Raw genomic sequence first — 20,009 nt, 5'->3', positions numbered from 1 at the left:
TTTCTCTCCTAGTCTGGGATTCAATTTATTTACAATTCCTGGACCAGGGTTGATGGATTAAAACTTACCTTCTAAAAATGTCTGCGAGTACGGTATACATTGGAATGCCACACTGCGGTTGTAGAAACTGTATCGAAGGAAAACAATCAAAACTCTGTTGCTCTCTCATGGGCCATGTTCAAAAACCTCCCTTGTCGAAGTGTTAAAGAATGCAATGAACCATATTAGTGTGGTGTCATATTGAGTGCAAACAAACCCGTCACATATTGCTCAGGCATCCGATCCAGGAACCGCAGCCAATAGGAGCTATGAATTAGGTAGTGTGAGGCTGCAGCTATCACAGCTGGGATGGGCATTCGGAGTAAATGGCGCTGTTCATTGCCAAAGGTTTCCGGTCCGACTCCACCCCTGTCATGTCCCTAAAGAATTTTGTTCGTCACTTGGTTGCCCTGAGATTTACATTGCAGTGCAATGGCATGGCTATTCAAACGTTCTTTTCAACGAAGGCAACAAGCAAGCGAACGAAAACAAGTGTGCGCAAGTAGTGACTCAAGAGGTCTCAACCAAGACAAGGAATACGTTTAAGAGAATGGGGCTACAAGGAGATGGGTAACATGACTGCAGCATTTGCATTTTGCCCATTTCTGCCATTATATGCAGTGTTGTTCCTTAGATTCTCGAAACAGCCAGCACCTGGATTAGTCTTACATGCCCACAAGTGGATAAATATTTTTATAAATATATTTTCTCGCACAAGTTAAAATTCGATCCCAGTTGCATATTGGTTCATTTCAATATGGAATTTGGACTCTATTTAAATTGATCCTGGAAAAAAGCTTCTTCGACCGAATATAAATAGATTCGGAAGAAAGGTTCTTGGACCGTATTTAAATTGATTCAGAAAAAAGGTTCCTAGACAGTATTTAAATTCATCCGGAAAAAAGGATCCTGGACAGAATTGAAATACTTGACAGATAAAACAGTTCTCTACGGTCCAGAACCTATTTACGCTTTCTGATTTTCTCTCCTGGACAGGAATTGAATTTACTTAAAATGTCTGGACGTTTAACAACCTTGCCTTGGACCCCTAGCATCATAGTGCGCTGAGCTAAACACTCTGTCATGGACATTGGTATCGCAGGTAAATATTGAATGGTGAGGGAGATCAGTCTGTTGATCAAACTTGAATAATACGAGTGATAATAATTATCATGAATTAATAAAAATGCATCAAAATAGGGAAGCTTTAACACCAGTTACTCCTACTGGTGATGAAGCTTCTTTCTTTGCTTGGTACTTTGGCTAAAAAAAATTGTTAAGCAATGGCTTGCTATTTAAAAAAAAACACATCCTGTTAAATGGTTATTTTCTTACAACTCTATCAAATCAAGTTTGCACAGTGCCATTGGAATGAACGGTTGACATCTCAATTAATAAAATGGTGGCACCATAGTTGTAGACATGAAGTATAGATTAGTATAATATAGAGCTGTGGATCCCATCCCAAATGATATATGCACAGAATGACAAGAATTTCCAGAGATTTGTACTCAGAAACACTCACTGCGCCAAACCACCATTCCCTGTGTGCAAATGGTTTTTATGGTTCTATTCTATTGTATTCTTCACATGTTTAGTAAGTATATACATTTATGGGTATAATACTTGTCATATTATAAACAATGAAAAGTTTTTTTTGTGTGTGTACATTAAGGTGTTGTTTTTGGGAAAAAATCTTTGTTGCAAATTGTACACTTAAAAAGTTTTTATTTTGTGTGTGTCCTCATATGTATATTAAGCAAGTCCTTGTGGGAAAAAAAACTGCTGCAAATGGAACAATTAAAAGGTTTCTCATTTGTGTGTACTCTCATGTGTACATTAAGATAATCTTTTCAGGAAAAATCTTTGTTGCAAATTGTACAGTTGAAATGTTTTTCTTTTGTGTGTCCTCATATGTAAGCGAGTTCTTGTAGGATAACACAATGTTGCAAATAGAACAATTAAAAGATTTCTCTTTTGTGTGTATTCTCATGTGTCTATTAAGGGTATGTTTTATGGCAAAATCTATTTTGCAAATTGTACACTTAAAAGGTTTTTCTTTTGTGTGTGTCCTCATATGTATATTAAGCGAGATCTTTTGGGAAAACACTTTGCTGCAAATAGAACAATTAAAAAGTTTCTCTTTTGTGCGCATTCTCATGTGTCTATTGAGGTGTTGTTTTTGGGCAAAATCTTTGTTGCAAATTGCACACTTAAAATGTTTTTCTTTTGTGTGTCTCCTCATATGTATATTAAGCGAGTTATTTTGGGAAAAACCTTTGCTGCAAATACAGAGGTTGTTCCGTCTACGTTTGGCCAATTTCGTTCCTCCCCCCCTGCACTCAGAATGAACTCACCCAACCTTGGTCAGGCATGTTTGTCAGTGTAGTGTGTGAGCTGTAAAAGAGTGGTTGTGTTTTCTCACTGGGCCAAAAATCCCGCCAAAACTGAGCCACTTTTTGGGAGGAGTGCGTTGTATAACTTTCCAAGTGTTTGCATTTTCTCGCTTGGCCGAAAATGCTGCCAAAACAGTTGCTTTTGGGAAGGTTATGTTGTAGCCTTTTATGATGCAAAGTTCAGTGTGTCAATGATCAGGAAGTAGTGTAAGAGCAAGAATTGTGACGTTAGTTTGACTTTATTCAAGAATGTGATCGGCAAGTATAAGGATTGCATGGCCCCAGCGTTCGGTTCTCCAACAAAGGGGACGAGAACACGGCCGTGCACACAAGCCACCACCAGTATGCAGGCGAAACTTCGCAGAATGGGCATGCAAGAGAATCCACCGACCCAAAAACAGATAGAAAATCATCTAAATATGTCTTTGGAAACTGTTAACTGCACCTTGCACTTGCATACTGGTGGTGGCTTGTGTGCATGGCCGTGTTCTCGTCCCCTTTGTTGGAGAACCGAAAGCAGGGGCCATGCAATCCTTATACTTGCCGATCACATTCTTGAATAAAGTCAAACTAACGTCACAATTCTTGCTCTTACACTACTTCCTGATCATTGACACACTGAACTTTGCGTCATAAAAGGCTACAACATAACCTTCCCAAAAGCAACTGTTTTGGCAGCATTTTCGGCCAAGCGAGAAAATGCAAACACTTGGAAAGTTATACAACGCACTCCTCCCAAAAAGTGGCTCAGTTTTGGCGGGATTTTTGGCCCAGTGAGAAAACACAACCTTTTATGGCAAAATTTTTGTTGCAAATTGAACACTTGAAAAGTTTTTATTTTGTGTGTGTCCTCATATGTATATTAAGCGAGTCCTTGTGGGAAAACTCTTTGCTACAAATAGAACAATTAAAAGGTTTCTCTTTTGTGTGTACTCTCATGTGTATATTAAGATGATCTTTTCGGGCAAAATCTTCGTTGCAAATTGTACACTTAAAAGGTTTATCTTTTGTGTGTGTCCTCATATGTATATTAAGCAAGTACTTGTGGGAAAACTCTTTGCTACAAATAGAACAACTAAAAGGTTTCTCTTTTGTGTGTACTCTCAAGTGTACATTAAGCTGATCTTTTCGGGCAAAATCTTTGTTGCAAATTGTACACTTAAAAGGTTTATCTTTTGTGTGTGACCTCATATGTATATTAAGCGAGTTCTTGTGGGAAAACACTTTGCTGCAAATAGAACAATTAAAAGGTTTCTCTTTTGTGTGTGTTCTCATGTGTACATTAAGGTTAGGTTTTTGGAAAACATCTTTATTGCAAATTGTACACTTAAAAGGTTTTTCATTTGTGTGTGTCCTGATATGTGTATTATGTGAGACTTTGTAGGAAAACTCTTTTTTGCTACAAATAGAACAATTAAAAGGTTTCTCTTTTGTGTGTACTGTAATGTGTATATTAAGACAATCTTTTTGGGCAAAATCTTTATTTCAAATTGCAAACTTAAAAGGTTTTTCTTTTGTGTGTATTCTCATGTGTCTATTGATGTGTGGTTTTTGGGCAAAATCTTTGTTGCAAATTGCACACTTAAAAGGTTTTTCTTTTGAGTGTATTCTCAGGTGTATATTAAGGTGACGTTTTTGGACAAAATATTTGTTGCAAATAGTACACTTAAAAGGTTTTTCTTTTGTGTGTGTCCTCATATGCATATTAAGCGAGTTCTTGTGGGAAAACACTTTGCTGCAAATAGAACAATTAGAAGGTTTCTCTTTTGTGTGTGTTCTCATGTGTACATTAAGGTTAGGTTTTTGGAAAAAAATCTTTATTGCAAATTGTACACTTGAAAGGTTTTTCATTTGTGTGTGTCCTCATATGTGTATTAAGTGAGACTTTGTAGGAAAACTCTTTGCTACAAATAGAACAATTAAAAGGTTTCTCTTTTGTGTGTACTGTAATGTGTATATTAAGATAATCTTTTTGGGCAAAATCTTTATTGCAATTGCACACTTAAAAGGTTTTTCTTTTGTGTGTATTCTCATGTGTCTATTGAGGTGTTGTTTTTGGGCAAAATCTTTGTTGCAAATTGTACACTTAAAAGGTTTTTCTTTTGCGTGTGTCCTCATATGTGTATTAAGTGAGACTTTGTAGGAAAACTCTTTGCTACAAATAGAACAATTAAAAGGTTTCTCTTTTGTGTGTACTGTAATGTGTATATTAAGATAATCTTTTTGGGCAAAACCTTTATTGCAAATTGCACACTTAAAAGGTTTTTCTTTTGTGTGTATTCTCATGTGTCTATTGAGGTGTGGTTTTTGGGAAAAATCTTTGTTGCAAATTGTACACTTAAAAGGTTTTTATTTTGTGTGTGTCCTCATATGTATATTAAGCGGTTCCTTGCACGAAAACTCTTTGCTGCAAATAGAACAATTAAAAGGTTTCTCTTTTGGGTGTATTCTCATGTGTCTAGTAAGGTAATGTTTTTGGGCAAAATCTTTGTTGCAAATTGCACACTTAAAAGGTTTTTCTATTGTGTGTGTTCTCCTATGTATTTTAAGGTAATATTTATGTGCAATTTTTTTTTTCGCAAATTGTGCAATTGATAGGCTTTACTTGGCTGTGAACTCTCCCATGCATCTGAAGATCTCCTTCATATGCAAAATTATTTTTGCAAATTGGACACTTAAAAGGTTTCTTCTTTCTCATATGTCTATTAAGGCCATGTTCATATTCAAAATGTTTCTTGTATATTGAACAATTGAAAGGCTTCTCTTTTGTATGAACCTTTATATGTTTATTCAAATGTTCTTCTTTGAAGAAACTTTTGGTGCACAAGGAACAAATATATTGCTTTCTTCTGTTATCACCCTTGTCATCTTCAATATATCCCTTGGATTTAGACGATTTTGAAGTTTCAGCCTCTACTATCCCTTCTTCACTTAGATATTCTGGATTATTTTTTGGTTGCTTTTGTTCACTCATTTTTCCTGCAAATATTGGTAAATGGGTAAATATCTTTGGAACATCTTGGACCTGTCCTTCCATATAGCTCTTGTTCAAGCATCTGAAAAAAAAAATGAACATACAAATGTAGGTGTGCTTCTAAAATAATTACTAATATCTGCAGTACAGAAGACTTTAAGGGAGTAGCATCTAGTTTTCTGTGCTATCAAGAAATGAGACTGTACTTTAATAATTGCTTACCTCAGATGCCAAGATAACATTACTGTGACTTTCACTCCTTGTACTATCACCAATACTAACTTCATTAAATTCTTCAATGTGAACAATTATAGATTGCAGTCACAAGATAAACTGATTTATCTACTTGCTAATTTCAGGAGTAGGCATTAAACATGCAACACAACAAGTCTAATATTACTGTACTACATAACAGTAAACTATAAATATCAGCACCATGTGAAAATGAGGGACAAGAACGCTGATACCAGCTTTTTAAAATTTCTTGACATTAAGAAGATAATTTTCAATAAATTTGTTTGTATAAATGTTCAAAATGTAACATGTGTGACGATGCTATTATATATTATATAAAAATCCACACCATTACAGTTTATTGAAGGAACTTTGTCTGCTCCCTCTGTCTGCTGTATACAGACATGCTGCCTCCTGGTGACACTACCTGGTACTTCCCCAAAAATTACGCGGAAATTGCTGGTCCTCCCACACACTTCCACTTCGTGCATAGATGGGAACCTGAAGGGACATACTATCACCAGGCAGCTGCAGTCGCTCTTTTATCAGACCGATTTTCTAGTACCGTACCATAGAACTTGAGGTTTTCGTGGTGAGCAACAGGAGCATGCTTTTGACGATCTAGATCCCGGACTGTGAATTGACTCGCCATGTCACCGAAGACAGATTGTGTAATACATATTTAAGGTACGTAGAATCGGAAAGTTCTGGTAAAATTGCGGTCAAAAAGACTTATAGTGAAGTGAACATAAAATCTTGAACTTAGTGCAGCTTGCCGTACCCATCTACTTATGAAACTTTTATTATTTTTTGAAGCACGAATTGATTCATTCCCTTTTGAAAAGAAACCATGACACGAAAGGTGAAATTTTGACTGTTCCTTAAGCGGAAATAATATCCTAATTTTTCGACCGTTGTGAGCATGCTCTCATAAAATTTGCGAAAACGGCTACCCAGTAGTCAAGCCGTCTCCATGTGCATGATTTTTCTAGATTTTGCCCATCTGCCATAGAATTGTGAATGTGTCATTAAACAGGGAACTGACTAAAGATAACTTCCATTTTGCCACAGTGTAGATTATTCGTCCTTGTGGAATATTGAAGAGGGATTGCAAAAGAATATTAAACACAAAAAGGGCCTCATACGTAATTTTTATGCGTCAAATTCCCGCTCCCCCTTCTTGCCATTTTTCCTTCCAAGTAGTAGCGTCAAATCGTTGGCTTTTTTTGTGATAATAACGTTATATACACATGTGTAAGTAACGCGTTACAGATGAATAAATCCTCAAAAATATAAATAATTGTTGGATGGGATAAAAAAATATGTAACTAAACTAAACCCTTGTACCTGAATATTGTAGTAATATAAATATATATGTCAGGCTTGCTGGCCGAGTTGTTCGTAACGGACGTAAACCTTATGTGCGAATGTTACTAGATGCACAAAAAGGCGTATCGCATAAATTGTGGTTAAATTAATGTCTGTTATTTAATATGACAATAATATTGTTGAGAGATGTGTTGAATATATATATATATTCATATACGTGTACATTTAATTGTTGAGTGACAAGTTTTGAAGTAAATAAAAGTCACAATTGTTAACGTTTTTGCTTGTACTTTCTTTACGTTTACACATCACTAGGCACTAACGTAAATTTAGTAACCATCCATACGTTATCTTGTCGCGCATACCGCGTAATCTTAAGTGTATTTGAAATATATGGTGTATTCCTTTTGTGTAATTAAAATTGTTTGTTTTCAGGCGTTGACATATAACCTGCTCTTGAATTTTTGGGGGTTGCTTTTGATGTGGGTAATACATTTGGCAGGGGAGAAATATTAAGCATTTGTATCTTTTGTTGGTAAAATTGGTACCTAATGGACGTATTGAACGTGTGATCCGTTCGACCCGCTATAACAGGGTTTTGCTCACCATTACGCGCGTGGATCAAGCAACTGCTGGATGCATATGCGGTAAAGGCGTTGCAGAAATCTATCTTGGGGTGTTTTGCCTAGGTTAAATAAATAGGTTTATTGACAATTACCATCACCGGCATTGCTTCCAACATACCGATCCCTCGCGGGCGTCAATAACCCCAAAACCAAAAGGACACGTCACAAAGTTTTGGTACCATAGCAAGGTTGCTTTCCAATTTTTCAGTATTTTTTTTTCCCTGCCACTGCCCCCAGCCACCTCCCGAATATTTTGTTGTGCTCTTAATTATTTTTCATTCATGTCATATAAATAATTTGGAAGTAGAGTAGTATTGTAGTGTGATTATTACACACAATTTTGAAATTTTTAGGTTTGGGATTTTTTTTTCCCCTGATAACCTACCCCAAAGAAACAATAGAGGAAAAGCACTAAAACACACAATATAGATAAATGGAGTTGTATTTCTAAAACGTTACGTTGTTCAATAAACACGATTCACAATCATGTTTTTTATGTTTTTGAGTCAGTTTCTCGGAATATATGTACCCAAAAAAAAGAGGTTCATCCAAGATTTAATATGGTCCCTATTGCATTCCAGTACTGCACAGCATGAAATAAACCCACATTGCTGTTTCTATCCTAAAGAAATATCAATGATCTCTCATATTGTACTCGTACATAAACTGTTCACAATTTTAGAAATGAAACATTGTTCATACAAATAAGTTTCAAACTAATGACACTTAGCAAGGCAAGCTAAAAATAAGGAAAGACTGCACAAGAAGTTAAAATAGGAATCTATACGTTTTCCATTACTGTACTGTACTTTCCTCTGGGATCATCTTTCATATTTAGCAATTATCCTAGCCTACCAACGTTATACACTTGTCCTACCACGAGTTCAGAGAAGAATTCTGTTTTATCATATTTTTCAATGCAGATTTCTTTTACTTCCTCGGCAAACATAAAATCTAAACTGTGAAAAACATGCCTCACAACATTTATAAATATGTATAAATAAATTTGGGATCTGGATTAATAAAAGTTGCAATTTTTCACGTCCAAGGAGCAAAATTCCTTCATAATTCACGTATAATTCCCGGTGACAATAATTCATGCATAATTCCCAATGAGTAGCCATCCTGAGATATTGCTACTGGTGATGAAGCTAATTTCCTTGCTTGGTATTTTGGCTAAAAAAATTCTTAAACAATGGCTAGCTATTTAAAAAGCCCACATCCTGTTATGATGGTTATTTTCTTACAACTCCCTGCTCGAAATTTCTACTGTTTTCAGTAAACAAATTCTCCTGTTTTCAAATGTCTTCTACTGTGTACTGTGAAATCTACTGAAATCCTATTGCAGATCTACTGTACAGCTACTGTACTCTACAGTAGGACTACTGTACTCAAAAAACAATGTGAATAATTGTGCATAATACTTGCTATAATATGTTATAAAATTATTTATTGATTCCAAGAATATATTCAGTAATTTTGAAGTTCATTGGAAAAAACAATACATGAACTGAATTTCTACTGTTTTTCTAATGAATACTACTGAAGTCACATATATATTAATGAATAAGTTACTACAAATCTTACTTAAGAAATAGCTCAGCTTTAAAGCAGCTAGTAGTTTGAATACATTATCATATAAGTTGATTTTTTTCAGCATGGAATTTCCATGGTTATTATTATATTTGTGTAGTGCATCTTTTGATCAACATAGTAAACAGTGCTTGCATGTTTTGGTTTTTCAAGCACTGAGGATCAGGTCTTGTTTAAACTATTATTTTTTCTGTTTTCGTGTGAATGTATGAAAACAATATGTCAACTTAAGTATATAACAGTATTTTTTTCAATTGTCTACAAGTGCATTAACCACAATGAAGCTAAACACTTAAAATCGTGTCCACTTTATTTGAATTTGATTTTGAATTTAAAATTTTGGGTGCATAAGCACTTTGGCTATTTTGCACCCATCACATTATACGAGGTCCAGCCCCTTATCGTTACAAATAACAACTCGAACGTTGCAGAACTAAAAATCTTAAAATTTTCTGACTTCTGTTAAAAGCTGAGGCACTCAGCACACACAAGGACAAAAAAACAGGACAACACACAAAAAATTATACTGGCCATAGAGCCAGTCGCCAGAGCATTGTTCGTCTGCAAAATGCAGTCCAAAGTGTACTATGTGGAAGTGAGGTTGACTTTTGGACACTTACGTGGAAGGTACCCTAAATTAACTTTATTTGATTTCTTTGTTGTGCATATGCATTCCTAAGTGGCAAGTTCCACATGCTTTACCATACATTTATTTTATTTGTTTATATGATTTTTCCATTGCATTTTCAGTTGTATTGATAAGAAATTTTTCATTACTGATAATAGTACTGTTTTCATACATCAATATGCTGAACACAATAAAAGATGTTAGTTGTACAATTATGTTACTGAACACATAAAGAGTACAGTTCAGCCACTTAAGATAGGAGAAACAGTTGGACTACCAAAAACAGTAGACACAGTTGCGCTCCTAAAAACAGTAGAAAACATTAGCAGTACAGTTCAGTACTGAAAACAGTAGACACAGTTGGGCTACTGAAAACAGTCGAAGACAGTAGCATTACAGTTCATCTACTGAAAACAGTAGATGTTTCAAAACACTCATTGATCTATTGAAAACAGTAAACAGAATTTTCAGTAGGGCTATCAAAAACAGGTTTGCACAGTACCATTGAAATGGATGGTTGAGATCTCAATTAATAAAATGGTTGCACCATAGTTGTAGACATGAAAAAATGATTTGCATAGTACAGAGCTCGGGATCCCATCCCAAATGATATATGCACAGAATGACAAGAATTTACAGAGATTTCTACTCAGAAACACCATTCCCTGTGTGCAAATTGTTTTTAAGTTCTATTTGCTATGCACCCTCTTCACATGTTTAGTAAGTATATATACTTATGGGTAAAATACTTGTCAGATTTTAAACAATTATAGGGTTTTTCTTTGTGTGTACTCTCATGTGTATATAAGTTATTGGGCAAAATCTTAATTGCAAATTGCACACTTAAAAGGTTTTTCATTTGTGTGCCCTCATATGTTTATTAAACGAGTATTTGTGGGAAAAATCTTTACTGCAAATAATACAGTTACAAGGTTTCTCCCTTGTGTGTACTGTCATGTGTATAATAAGGTGATATTTTTGGGCAAAATCTTTGTTGCAAATTGCACACTTAAAAGGTTTCTCTTTGTTGTGAACCCTCATATGAATTCCAAGGGTTGATTTCTCGGAAAAATCTTTGTCACAAACTGAACACTTAAAAGGCCTCTCTTTGCTGTGAACAAACACATGACGATTATAACCTCCTCTACGGAAAAACCTTTGCCACAGACTGAGCACTTAAAAGGTATTTCTTCAGTGTGATACCTCACATGTAGATTAAAACAAAATTTCAGGCAAATTCTTTTTTTGCAAATTGCGCAAGTAAAAGGTTTCTCTTTGTTGTGAACCCTCATATGCACATAAAGCTTTGATTTCTGGGTAAAATCTTTGTTGCAAATTGCACACTTAAAAGGTTTTTCATTTGTGTGTGCCCTCATATGTATATTAAGCGAGGATTTGTAGGAAAAATCTTTACTGCAAATAGAACAATTAAAAGGTTTCTCCTGCCAAGTGTGTATTAAGGTTATGTTTTTGGGAAAAAAACTTTGTTGCAAATAACACACTTAAAAGGTTTTTCATTTGTGTGTGCCCTCATATGTTTATTAAGAAAGCATTTTTGGGAAAAATCTTTACTGCAAATAGAACAATTAAAAGGTTTCTCCTTTGTGTGGATTCTCATGTGTCTATTAAGGTTATTTTTTTGGCAAAATATTTGTTACAAATTGCACACTTAAAAGGTTTTTCACTTGTAAAATTAGCTTCAGGAATAAATTTTCTCTTGCAAACTGAGCGACTAAAAAACTTCTCCTTTGCAAGGACATTTGAATGAGCAAATAAGTTTCCTTCCTTGGAGAAAATTTGGTTGAACATTGAAGAGATATGTTGTTTTTTCCTGTTACACTGCTTGGTATCTTTAATATCTGCCTTGGTTTTAGAGTATTTTGGTGAAGGTTCAGGTTCAAAGTTAACTTCTCTATTGACACATTCTATATTGTCCTTTGCTTGTTCTTGTTCACTTAATTTTCCTGAAGGTACTAGTGTAACTGACCTTGGAACATCTTGGTTCTGTCCTTTCCTGTAGTTCTTGTTCAGATATCTGGAGGAGAAAAAAAAAAGAATTAGTCACTGAGATTTACATATCACTGAGAAGAAAGGATAGTAGAATAGACTGTCATTAAGGACATGCATTAGCAAGTGAATCAAGTGAAAATTCCGAGCTGGGGGATGCTTGGTGAAGTTTCAGGATATGCATGCATGGATTGATATCACTTATTAAATGGCGCTATTTATATACTTTGTAGCACATACAGTATGTATATGGAAGCATAGGTGCATCAAAAAGCAGAGGGTGGTCACATCACACAGCTTACACAGCATTTTTTCCCCCCACAATTTTATGATGGAAATTTTCTCATCCTTGTTGCATTTTCAAATAAGAGGATTCATTGTTTGGAATGGTACAGCAGCATGCAGTAATTGTTGGAACTTATGAAAACCTAATTCACGATTAGCAAGTATACGTCAATTTCAAGATACATACCCAATGAAAATTATAGTGTTATTCAATAAGTGTGTCAAGAGTAGTGCAAAAATGAATCGAAGTGATGGTCTTGCATTTACTGATGCAAAAGTGTGAAAACTGACAAAATTAATGGATGGGTTCGTCATCCACATAATCACAGTGAAGTCCTTTGTTTTGAAGTGAAAGGGGACATAACTAAATAAGTGAGTGGTTATCAATAATAATCGAAAATTGTTGAAGTTCTTGGATACCTTGAAAATATGTAACCTTGGCACGACACAATCTAGATACATGTGGAACAAGTGAAACCATATTTAGACATTCATGTTCCACATGAAAATTGTTGCAACTAAGAAACTAACTGTTCCCTAATTAGAATCATACTTACCTCCCTGAAAACATGACGAACCAATAAGCATTCATTAAATAGGATGATTAAAATTTTATTTATATTGTTTAATGTGCATTATTTAAAATTGATCTACTCAGGAGAAATTTACTGTGGTAACACATGGTTAAGAAGTAGGAAACTACTCTGTCATTACAACTACTGGAAGCAACATGACTTAGCTACAGGCACGCGTCTACAAGACATCTAAAAGCAAAAACCTGAAGGTAATTTGTCCTGGTTGTTAAAGCAACCTAATTATTCATTTTCTTTCCATTAATACCGAAGTCACCCAACAGTAGCACTGTCAGCATTGTTCCTCAAAATTGTTACTTTTACTGGTGCAGAACGTGCTTGCTGTGTGTTTTGGTTTCACGAGACCCAACATAAGTTCCGTACAGAGTATCGTAAGGCACTTCCTAAGAGCAGGCCTACAATTTACTCTTGGCACCAAACCTTCGTTGACACTGGTTACTGGTTGTTCTGTATGACATGCAAAATCACCAGGACGTCCACAAGTTCCTGAAGCTGCTGTGGAACAACTCAGAGAATGATTTGCCTGGAGTCTAACAAATCATCACGATGTGCATCACGTGAGACTGGCATTCCACAACCGACTGTTTGGCATGTATTACATAAACGCTTTCTCTTGAAGCCATACAAACTAACAATGGTTCAACACATTATGATTGATTGATTGATTTGGTGTTTTAAGTCCACTTTATGCACAGTAAGGCTAATCGGGACTGGACCTACAGTTTAAAGTGGGATCCGAACCACTATGTGCCTCCACCGGGTATCGAACCCGGGACCCCTTGATTACAAGGCGACGACGCTACCACTGCGCCATCGGGGAGGCCTTTCAACACATTATGGATGCAGATAAAGTTGCTCTCCAGCAATTCTGTGTGCAAATGTTGGATAGAATTACAGATAACAAGACATTCCTAGACAATGTCATTTTTAGTGATGAGTCAACATTTCACATCAGTGGACAGGTGAACACCCATAACCCATGAAACTGTGCAGTGTATTCGTGATAGCCATAAGGTCAATTTTTTTTGTGCCCTTAGCAAACAAAAATTGCACGGCCTGTTCTTCTTCCAAGAGGCAAACATAAATGGTATTGTGTATCTGGATATGCTACAAAATATTTTGTGTATCTGAATATATAACAAAATTGACCCCGCTAGATTTTTCTTCTGGGGTTTCATTAAAGATCAGGTTTTGTTCAACCTTTACCTCCTGATCTTGCTGAAATGAGACTTCACATTACCGCTGCCACAGCAGAAGTGATGCCTGACTTACTGGTGTAAGTCTGGAATGAAACAGACTTCAGGTAGGATGTATGTCGCATTACAAATGGTAGCCACATCGACCCAACATGAATGTTGTATGACAAACTTGATGTGTTTTGCTTTGCAATGGCACCTCAACAGATTCTGTAAGTTATCTGAATAAATTTCAATATGCTTTCAAAGTTGTAAATCCTTTTTGAATCACCTATATTTGCTATATGCCAATTTAGTACAAAATAAACATTGGTAAAAATAAGTTTTGATCTTTTCTCACATGAAGAATTAATGAAACATAATTGAAGGTGTCCTAAAGTAGTTGTAGATTTGAAAACAGCGTAGATAGTAGAATTGTAGTTAATGCATGATTAACTGTTGGAATTGCATCACCATTTTGCTGATAATGAATTTTGAATTAATTGAATGTTGGACTTTGAGTATTGTTGAACATGTTAGTGTTTTGGGCTACAATATCCCAATTCCTGGTGAAACTCTTAAGAGTCTGCATTAACCGCAAGCCATTGCTTCACAACAAAGTTATTTCTGTTAATGCTAGTTTGGGATTTGACATTCACAGCCTCAGTTGCGCTAAAATCAAACCCTTATTCCCAACTAGTACATTATAACCGTAGATTCTTTTCTTACTTTAGTGCATTAATTTGAATGTTAATCTGGCAAAATTGACATTTGTGTCTTATTATCTCTCCCCCTTTTTCTGAAAGCAGAAGAGATACTACAAGGAATGTATCATCAGCATGCAAGATATACCAATTACATGCATTGATACGGTCTAGGTATTAAGCGTATGGCTACAAGGCTTGGTCTTCACGGCCAGAAGAAGATAACGTCCAGTTTATATTAAAGATGTTAATTGTTCACCGTCTGGTTTTTATCTTGTGCAACATATATTAACCCACATGACCATGTCCTTCACTCCGAATCTATCAATTTGGCGCTGTGGACAGTGAACAGAGGATTGACAGTGAACAGAAGATTTGAAGGATTCTAATCATATCGGCACGGGATAGTGACAAGTACGATTTCATATAGCAAATCAACAAGATGGTGTCTTACATGTAACATTTAAGTTTGCTAATTTTCTACACGCTTAAGCAAAAGCAATTTTCAGTTACACATCGTAACTTTCATACATGCCAGTGATTTCTATCTGTTAATGTAATTTGAAGTTTCAACAACATGTCTCTCAATATTACATTCAGCGAATTTGTTGAAGAAAATGAAGATATCGAAAATTATTTCATGCGTTTTGATCAACTCTGTCTCGCCCAGAATGTGGCAAATGAAAGAAAGGCAGCAGTTCTATTAGCAGTCATTGGTCCTAAGGCTTTCCAAGTACTTCGCAATATTACGGCTCCTGAAATGCCATGTAATCTATCATATGATGTCATTCACGACAAAATGGTTCAGCACTTCAGGCCCAAAAACAACAAGTTTACGGAAAGATTCAAGTTTCGAAAATGTATTCAGTCTCAAGGAGAATCAGTTACTCAATTCGTAGTGAGAATCAAACAACAAGCAGCCAAATGTGCGTATGAGCAGTATTTAGATGAAGCACTTGTTGAACAATTCCTTGTTGGTATACAGTCAGACAGTACTAGAAAAAGATTATTATCTGAAAGTGATCATTCTTTTGCTAAATGTCAAGAAATTGCTTTGCATTGTGAGTTATTAGAACGAGAAGTTAAATTATTCTCGAATAAGTACAATGCAGATTCTGTGACTTTTGCCACCAACTCAAGAAATTTGACGCGGATGATTCCAGATCACCACACAGGCTCTTCGACGAGTTCACGCTCGGGCGAAATGAAGCAGAACAGTCGCAATCAACCTCAGAAATCAACAGATACCAGGCAAAATTCACACTTCCAGTGCGGCAACTGCACAAAGAATCACCCACAAGGTCTATGTCCGGCAAGAAACGCAACCTGTAGCTATTGCAAACGACAAGGCCATTGGAATATACGATGCAGAAAGAAGCAGAGAGATAGAGCCGTGAATAGAACGTCCAGTTCAACATCACGGAACACAACATCCAATGAGTTGTCTACGTTCAGCTTCAACCATCTCAACACTGACGCGCTCAGTCATCATTCCACACTGGTTACTTCTCCTCAACACATTTTGGAGCAGCAATTCAGTTCGGATAGCTTCATAATAAATCTCCAAATCAATAAGTGTATTGTTAGATGTGAAGTAGATACTGGGTCTGCTGTTACGCTTTTCAACGAAAAGTATTTTGATCAGTTGTTTCCACACTATGTTAAATGTAATTCTAGCCTACAATTACAAGGTGTAAACGAAGGATATGTACATGTTACAGCACAAACATCCGTCAAACTATACTTAGACAATAGAGATTATACTTTACCTGTCTTTCTCTGTCAGGAGAAACTTTTATATCCATTGATTGGTCGTACATGGTTGGACATTATTCAACCATCTTGGAGGCGATTATTAGTTACAGCCAGTGTTCTTTCGACTAACACAGTACAAGGTACTATTACTAACGCTGGTGCCGACGACCTAAGGCGAGAAATTTCTTCTAGATACGAGAAAATCTTTGATGGTGATTTGTCCAAGCCAATTGCACCTTATTTGGTCGATATACCACTGAGATCCAACTCTGCACCGATATTTCGTAGACATTACGAAGTTCCTTACGGTATTCGAGACCGTGTTCAGGATTCTATTCAAAATCTAGTAAAAGTAGGGTTATGGGAACCGGTCGAATATTCTGATTGGGCCTCACCACTTGTCGTTGTTACCAAGAAAGATGGCTCACTTCGTCTCTGCACTGACTTCTCAGGAACGGTGAATAAAATGACTGAAAACGTCAAGTTTCCCATTGCTAGAGTCGAGGATATTTTCTCTAAGTTGGCCAGGTGTAAATACTTTACGATAATTGACCTTCAAATGGCTTACGGACAGTTGGAACTTTCTGAAGCTGCGAAACGCATCACTGTCGTCAACACACCTTGGGGCTTATATAAACCTCACAGACTACCTTTTGGCATAAACATAAGTGGAGATCTGTTTCAAATGGTCCTAGCGAAGATTCTAGATGACATTCCCGGAGTTTCTTTCTACTTTGATGACGTCATCATCGGAGGTGAAACATTGCAAGAATGCTTCACACGCACGTGTGATGTCCTGAATCGTCTGGCCAAACACAATGTCAAAGTGAGCGCCAGCAAAAGCCAATTCCCAACCTCATCTATCGAGTACCTAGGATACAAGATTGACGTCACTGGTATACGGCCGTCAGACAAGAACTTGGAGGCCGTCCTAAATTCTCCACCACCTCAAGACAAATCACAATTACGTTCCTTCATCGGCATGATCAACTTTCATCGAAAGTTTGTACCGAACTTAGCTTCGAAACTTCACTTTTTACTTTCTTTACTAAAAAAAAAACGTCTCTTGGAACTGGGACGATAACTGTCAACACGAGTTCGACAGCATCATGGCGGAACTTCAACAGGTAAATCCTATTGTGCCTTTCGACCCAACGAAGCCAGTTGTACTTATCACTGATGGCTCTCCTTTCGGCTGTGGCGCGCAATTGTGTCATCGAGTTGAAAGCGGTCTACAGACTATCGCCTCCTCTTCTACCACCTTCAGTGAGACGGAGCGGAGATACTCCCAGGTAGAGAGAGAAGCTCTAGCCATAGTTCACGGTATCAAGCGATTTCACAAATTTTTACTCGGATCCAAGTTCGAGATTGTTACAGACGCATGTGCTGTAAAGTTTATATTTTCTCCGGATCGAGCCATTTCAAAACATTCATCCAATAGATTGATGAGATGGGCTCTACTTTTATCTTCATACCAATATAATATAATTCATTCCAGCAAGGTAGAGGTAGCTGACATGCTAAGCAGGTTGCCTACGCAAACACGTGACACAATACCAGCTGGGGAAGAAGAACTTCATGCATATTTCGGGTCCATTGAAGACGTTGTAGCTCCTCTTTCTCGAGACTCAATACAGAACGCCACTTCAGAAGACCCACTGCTCTCATTAGTTGTGTCCTGTGTAGTAAATGGTTGGCCAGATCAACTCGACACGTCTACCGAACGGAAGAAGCTCGCACCTTTCTTCGAAAGAAGAGCTCACCTAACGTACGAGCAGGGAACGCTCATTTGGTCGGGTAGACTTATCATTCCCACAGTTAAACGGAATGAAGTTCTTAGAGCTTTACACGATGGACACATAGGTTCAACTCGTATGAAAGAGTTGTGTCTTTCTAGATTTTGGTGGCCAGGCATGTCAACAGAGATTACGGATTTTGTAGCGAGCTGCAATACATGCCGAGCTAATGCTCCTAAGGTCCGCAACGGACCCGATTCTTCATGGCCTCTCGCTTCGTGCATGAACGAGAGATGGCATATAGACCACTTTTTCTTTGCAGGGCGTAAGTTCCTACTGATAGTAGACGCCTTCAGCAAGTGGACAGAAGTATGGCCTGTACACACATTGGACACAAAGGAAACGATCCGCTGGCTTATGCAATCTTGCGCCACGCTAGGGATACCAAATACTATCGTATCCGACAACGGTCCAACGTTCACTTCTCTCGAATTTCGTAACTTCTGTCTTAAGAATGGCATCAAACATGTTACTTCACCACCTTATCACAGCCCTAGCAATGGCTTAGCCGAACGATACGTTCGTACTGTCAAAACCGCTCTTGTCAAGCTTATAACTGACAAACCCAATCTGAGCACGCTTGAACTTGATATGGGGATCGCAAACCTTCTTTTCATCCTTCGGAACACGCGACTGGGTGGAAAAGGAAGCCTACCAGCACTTTCGGTCTTGAAACACCAACCCAGATTTTGGTGGGAACCAAACAATGTGCCTCTGTCGAGTGAATCTCCATTCAAGCCGATGAAGTCAGCAAAGTTTCGGAACGACTCTCCGTCGCAATATGGTACTTTCACCATCAACTCAGCAGTTTGGGTTCAATCACCTAAGCACGGTACTCCAAATTACATCCCAGGAGTTGTCATTCGTCGAATTGGGGATAGTATCCTCTACGAGATAATGTTGGAAGATGGAATCAAACGAGTGGTACATCCCAGGTGGTTGAAGAGACGTGTTTCACGTGACACTGCAGATGACGACGACTTCAACGTTACCATACCAAATAGAAATTCACCAAATCCTGGTGGAACAGTACCCGAACCTACCCCAGGCAGAGCTGGATACCCAGGACCAGGTCCTAGCACACCTCACTCGTCTCCGAGAAGGTCTACCAGGATTCGCCGCCCACCAGATCGATACGGTCATCAGCATACCTGATTTTTTTTTTTAATGGGACACCTGGAGGGATGATACGGTCTAGGTATTAAGCGTATGGCTACAAGGCTTGGTCTTCACGGCCAGAAGAAGATAAATCATAAGCAGATGTATTCTGTGTACTTCTTGTTGTATCATGGTTCAATGTATTTGAATGTTTCGGACATAACGTCCAGTTTATATTAAAGATGTTAATTGTTCACCGTCTGGTTTTTATCTTGTGCAACATATATTAACCCACATGACCATGTCCTTCACTCCGAACCTATCATGCATGCCATTGGCATCAGAAAACTCCAAGCAAACAACTTTACAACAATACCCAAATAACTATTTATAATGTATACATGAATGGGAGAATAATGAAGCCTGTTTCTTCACAATTACTTCCAGAAAGTAAAAATGAGATTATTCAATATGCTAAGAAAAGGAAAAAGAAATATATGTTTCATTATTAGCAAATATTTTCCATAAAAGAGAGATCTCTTAAGACAATTTCATTATATCCTAGAAATTAGACAGATTAATGAATGCTATTTACATATCAGCTGATAAAGGCATATAATTTTAATTGTATGTTTGACAAAATACATATATTTGCAGAATACTTACAAAAGAGAATACCCAGAATTGTGTTTCTGATAAGGGACATAGCTAGAGAGGAGACATTGCCCACTTTGAGTCAGCACTTTGACCACTCTGAACGGGCTGAGTCTTCTTATT

The sequence above is a fragment of the Lepisma saccharinum genome, chromosome 15 (genome assembly GCF_977018435.1).
Source record: "Lepisma saccharinum chromosome 15, izLepSacc3.1, whole genome shotgun sequence".
In the NCBI taxonomy this organism is placed as follows: domain Eukaryota; kingdom Metazoa; phylum Arthropoda; class Insecta; order Zygentoma; family Lepismatidae; genus Lepisma; species Lepisma saccharinum.
The sequence above is the reverse complement of the archived record's forward strand: the minus strand, read 5'-3'. Positions refer to the sequence as shown.